Source organism: Haplochromis burtoni, unplaced genomic scaffold (assembly GCF_018398535.1).
Source record: "Haplochromis burtoni strain Fernald_Lab_line unplaced genomic scaffold, NCSU_Asbu1 Contig_3675, whole genome shotgun sequence".
NCBI classification, from domain to species: domain Eukaryota; kingdom Metazoa; phylum Chordata; class Actinopteri; order Cichliformes; family Cichlidae; genus Haplochromis; species Haplochromis burtoni.
In genome coordinates this window covers 1-6,134 of record NW_024586036.1, presented here as the reverse complement: position 1 = coordinate 6,134, position 6,134 = coordinate 1, and the positions used below count along the sequence as shown (strand labels likewise).

At 40.1% G+C, this 6,134-nt stretch overlaps 1 long non-coding RNA gene across 1 annotated transcript; it reads left to right on the top strand.

Annotated features, from left to right (window-relative positions):
* The first annotated feature begins 348 nt into the window (after positions 1-348).
* LOC121813936 lies at positions 349-1,205 on the top strand. Its single transcript, XR_006053972.1, has 2 exons — positions 349-597; positions 672-1,205. It is a non-coding gene; the product is annotated as an uncharacterized LOC121813936 (long non-coding RNA).
* The last annotated feature ends 4,929 nt before the right edge of the window (positions 1,206-6,134 follow it).

Sequence of the window (6,134 nt, the reverse complement as noted above, 5' to 3'; positions counted from 1 at the left end):
TATTATATTCTTTTTTTTTTAATGTTAACAATATATTTATTGAGTTCTTTTATATTACAAAACAAGCAAATGATAGTACAGTTAAAATAAGATTTAGAAAAAAACTTAGCACCAAGCATCGTTTTCTAAATTAATGCCCTTCATAATGTCTCGAAATCTCAGTTAAATGTGACCACATTTCTTTTATAATCTGCTCCCTTTCCTCTGAGAATATAAGCAGGGCTGGACTGAGACAAAAAATTGGCCCGGGCATTTTGACTAGAGACCGGCCCATCAGGCATTATAGGAAAAGCCATAAAGCCTTTGCATGAAAACAACTGCTTTGATGTACACTGATACGAATGTGGCAGGATGAATGTTATCCCTCGGTCCAACCCACTTTCAGCCTGGCACATTAGGGGGCGCTGGTATAAATAGTGGCCATTTGAGTGTCCCTGGGTCGCTTGCCTGTGATCTCCTTTTTGGTCACCTGACTTCCCTTTGGTGTGGTAGAGATCATTTGCGGGTTACTCTTCTGAAGTCTCCATCGCGGCTGGTCGTAGCTATAGAAGCCTCCTCTGAGCTATTCTGCTTACGTTCTATGACACGGCTTACTTGGTACGTAATCAACTTTTGTTACGCTCTCTGCCTTCTATTGTTCTTTTATAGTAATTATTTATTATGTTTCGCAGGAAGTGTGGGCCTTAGTTTTGCGCCAAGCTACGTGAACTGAAGTGCTGCTGTTTTGCCTTGCTGTGCTTTTATCGTCTGTTCCCGTTGTGAGATTTCTTTCCCTGCTGCTGTCAGCTTTTACAGTGGACGTCGGCGTGGACAACGGCCATATGCATGCCGGTTATCGGAGTCAGCTGGCGTGCATATTGATTGACTGTTAACTTGTCGTCGTGTGACGGCAAGTTGGAGCAGTACGGCGATTCCGTTTGCTCCAGATTTTAGAGTTTTATCCAGATTGTATGTTGTTTTATTGCTTTTGATTTGTAGTTTGGATTTTTGTTACACCACTGGTGGGAGGCCCTTTTTCTAGCTGTAGATCACCAGTGTGGTCTTGCAGTTGGGTTATCCCCCGGTGCTACACATTAGTTTGTTGTAATATATTAAAATTTTCTTTGTTTCTTTTATTCAGATGCGGAGTGCCGACGTGGAGGAGACTAGGGTGCCTTGGTGGTGGGATCCCTTGAGTGTACACACCTGCCTTGTTTAGTTTATTAGTGTGATAGTGTGTTGCACTTGTGTGTTGGTGTGTTTTCTTTCTTTAGTTTGTGTGTGGCATCCCTGCCCCTCCACTGGTAAGCCTCAGCTCTGAATACCTTTTTAAGCATATTTGTACTTGAATATTTATGATTGTGCTTTTATATGGTGTTTTAAATAATTATTAATAAATTGTCAATTTGTTTATCATTGAACCTCGTCTCTGGATTGAGTATAGCGAACCTAAGTGCCTTTTTCGGTGATTTAGTGTTATTTCCAGTATTCTCTGGGTGAAATTCCCAGGGTGGCGTTGTCGTTCTTTAAAACTGAAGAGTATTTACTTTATATCCCAACCTCGTCTGACACTGCCTTGTTGGTATATATGTATCAATCTAATAAAGTTAAACCTACACCATTCTCCCTATTCGGGATTTTAAACAGTACATAGCGGAAACAAAAAGACTGCTTGGTAGAGTTAACCTCCTGAACTATCTACAACACATGGTAGAAACCTGAAATTAAGACCAAGAACACTAGAGGTGAGACATGATCATTAATTAATATTAAAATTAATAAATGACAGATTTAGGGATATTTTCATAAAGTATTTATTTACCAAAACAATAGAAAACAGCATGGTAGCACAATATATTTTGTTAACACAGCAACCTTTAAATATGAAAGGAGACAGAGAAAGAAAGGTGAGAAAGAAGAATAAGAATAACACTTAATTGAGTTTTTGATGGCATTTTACACACAGTACTAATACAGTATCTAGAAAATATGGGAAAATACTGGCATCATATACAGTACTTACTTCTGAAGAAATTATATGGGACCCTGAAAAACAGGACACAAGTGAAAGGACAAAGAACTGTGAATGGCAATTGATGGACTTGCTCAGATGATCACAGCACTGGTCGTTGTGTCCTTGGGCAAGACACTTTACCCTACCGCCTACTGGTGATGGCCAGAGGGGCCGATGGCGCGATATGGCAGCCTCGCTTCTGTCAGTCTGCCCCAGGGCAGCTGTGGCTACAACTGTAGCTGCCTCCACCAGTGTGTGAATGTGAGAGTGAATGAATAGTGGAATTGTAAAGCGCTTTGGGTGCCTTGAAAAGCGCTATATAAATCCAATCCATTATCATCATTATTATTATTATTATTAACTGTAGCCCTGCTGTCAAATTTAAGTAGACAGGCGCTGAGGTTCTGAAATGCATTACTTGGAAGAGAAACTGTTCTGACCTGGCTAAACTTCCTGGGGTCCAACCATGCCAAATCGGCAAGAAGAGGGCCATGTATGACAAATCGTCTGTGGATTGCTTCAATAACTGTGTCCAGGATGATGTTGTGCACTTTCACCTCATATGATTTCTCAGCATTGATTTGCAACTCATCTTCAGGCATCTCTCCGGCCATGCCTTTTCTCTTTTTGGCTCTCTTTTTAGGTAGTTCAGCCTCCACTTCCATGTCTGTGTTGTTCTCCCTCTCCTCTAGTTTTTGATTTGTCTGTTTCACAAATGTGTCTGCAGCTGTCTTCACAGTTGGAAAGTCCCTGGCAATACTTTTGAGGCTATCTTGTGTGGCAGTCACCATATGATGGGCAGAGAGAATGTCCATCCCCTTTGACTGGAGGTACTTTGACAGAGGAGTTGTTTGCTCAAACACTCTAAGAAATATCTGTGCTGTTAACACAGTTTCATGCTTCAAGAGACACTCTTTAAAGCCTCGTGCTTTGGCACGAACAGCTGGCTTTTCTTTTTCCCTCTTTTCAATGGCTTCCAGCGTCAGCACTACATCAACGAAGAGGCCATCATCTGGTTTTCCAAAATGTCCAAAGATTTTCTGGAGGGCATCATGCTTGGCCCACCACCGTGTCTCACCTATTGGACTGAGGCGTCTGTGTCTTGTGTTTTCGGTTTGTTTCTCCCACAGATTAACCCTGTGATAGGACTCCTTGATGAACACAGCTATGTCATTAAGTAAATTAAAGAGTGATCCACTTTCAATGACACTTTGTGTTGTGTCAGCAATCACAAGATTAAGTATGTGTGCATAGCACCACACATGCACATGAGTTGGAGACTGGGCAGTCATAAGTGCTGAAAAGCCTTTGTACTGGCCCTGCATATTTGAAGCACCATCTGTTGCATTCCCAATGCACATGGCCTTGTCTAGATTCAGATGCTCTAAAACTCTGGAAAGCAAGTTTACAAAGTACTGCCCCGTGGATGCTTCGCACCTCACTATGGAGACAAGCCTCTCCTGCACAGACTCGGTAACATACCTGATGATTACTGAACACTGATCATAACCTGTGATGTCTTGGGTTGTGTCTAGCTGAACAGAAAACACCCCAGCTGTCACAATCAGCAGGGCTGACTGTGTGTAGAGTGAAGGGTGGACCCAAATGCAGACGGAAACAAAATGTGAAACATGACTTGAATAACAGAAAACGAGCCATTTATTGAGGCTGGCAAAATAACTGTAAACAAAAGGCAAAATGCAAGGCTAACAATAAACTAAACTGGGTGAGCTAAATTAACTTAAAAACCTACAACAGGAACATGGACTTGACATGAGGAAACTTGACGCAACTTCTTGGCTTGCAAACAAAGCAGACGATCTGACAATGACACACTGAAAACACAGGACTTAAATACACAGGAGGTGATTAGGGGAAGTGGGAACACATGGAGGAACAGCTGACTGACATGAACCTAATGACAGGACAGGGGAAGTGAAACTAAATACAATGAACAAAGAACACACGACTCCTTCAAAATAAAACAGGAAACACTGAAACTAGACATGACAACACAAGCTTAACAGACCTAACACGTGATGAACGATACAAGAACTCAAACATAGAAACCAAGGAAACAATAAATAATAACTGCCTTTCCTTAACTAAAGCTAAATAGGAATGACACAAACTAATCACATATCTAAAATGAGACAAATACAAAATGAACTCAGAGCGCTGGGTCAGAGACCCAGCCTGTGACACCAGCTTTCTGGACATCACTGGCGATGCTCTCTTGAAGGAGATGGCCAAGTGCATCAATCACTGAGTTGACAGTTGTTTTGGAGAGTAGGGTGATGAGAGATCCTCTACCTCTTGATCCACTGGTCTGATGCAACTTCTTGCTTTTTTCAATGCAGTCATTCAAATGTTCTCCAAGGCACATATCATACTTGCCTAATAACACAATCAGTTCCAGAAAGTTACCATGATCGATGGTGTTATCACCTAAAGTGTATGCAGCCTCATTCTCCACATGCCTATAGCTGAGTCCCCTCTTCCCAAGTACTTTGATCACATCCACTATACGCTCTAAAACTTGCCGTCTCTTTTTCACTTGTGCTCTGTGAGCTGACAACTGACTGCCAGCAAACAAGCTCCTGATGTTGCCTTTTGAGCACCTTAAGAAAAAAGCTTCAGCACAGGTCTGGTGTGTATTGCTCTTTTCATGCTCCTCTGTGCGCAGATGTATATGTCGCCAGTCACTCATGCCTGTTATAAATGTGCTGGTGTCAGTCTCGTCTTATATATATATATATAATATAAAATAATAATGTCCACAGATTATTTTAGCATATATGTGAAGTGCATCTATGTAACTGTATGGTTTATTAAGAATGTAGTTTAAACTTAACTCAGAAATGTATTTATTCATTTTATTATTTATTTATTTGTTATTTATTTTTAATTTATTAATCTATTGATTTTGCCTTGATGACTCTCAGGTTACTAGAACAAAATTTTTTTAATGAGTAGATTTTTTTTCTTTTAATTCTCCATCATTAAGTTTGAGTTCTGATAAATTGCACTACAACTCTATACTGTATTCATTGTATTATCATTTTTACATGTAAATAGTTAGTGTTTGCCCCCTGACCTTTTTGTTTGTTTGTTTTGCATATTTGTCACATTTAAATATTACAGATTGTCAAACGAACTTTAAAACTAGTCAAAGGCTGAGTAAACATATCAGTAAGTGCATATTTCTTTTAATGATGATTTGATTTATTAAGGGAAAAGAGTTGTCCAAAGCGACTAGGCCCTGTGAGGGAAGTAATTAACTACCACAGCATTTCAAAACAAGAACATCATACCAACAGTAAAACAGTGGTGATGATGTCATGGTCTTTGGTTGCTTTGCTGCTTCAGCCTGCTCTTTACCAGAAATTCCTTTAGAGAATGTGTGGCTATCAGCTCCTGACGGATGGATTATATGGTATCAGTCACTAACAATAATTAGCAGGGCAGTCATGTATTCTACAAACAATGATTAACTACTTTGCTTTAGCTGTACTATAAAGGAGAATTAAAAAATAAATATCACTATTTAAAGTTACAAGGTTAAAGTTAAAATACCATCATCTTCACATTTGCATTCAGAAATGCTTCCGAAACGACATTTAAAAACATTAAACTGGTAAAGTTATTAGTAAACTTACTAACTCCTCGACCCAGACTGGGCACTGAACCTTTTTCCCACTGGGAACCATGGTATCTAAGTTGGAGATAGTAATTTTCATTCTTGCCACTTCTCATTCAGCTTCAAATTGAACAGACCTGATGACAAAGGGGAGCCACCGAGTCCAACACTCACCGTTAATGAGTTATTGCCAGCAATATGAACCAAGCTCTCACTATGGTTGTACAGGAACTGAATGGCCTATAACAACAGGCCAGACGCCTAATGCTCCCAAAGCACCCTCACACTCCTCACAGGAGACCCTGAGAGATCCGGGCTTTTCCAAACCTACAAAGACACACTAGGTACTGGATACATGTTCTAATGAATGCAAACAACTATTTGACTAACATGTGTGTCTCACCAGCTCTTGTTCCATCTCTGTTCTGTCCTCATTCTCCATCTCCCTCTCTGTTCCTCTTTGTGCTAACTAAAAAGCCAAACACCAACATCATCAAATAT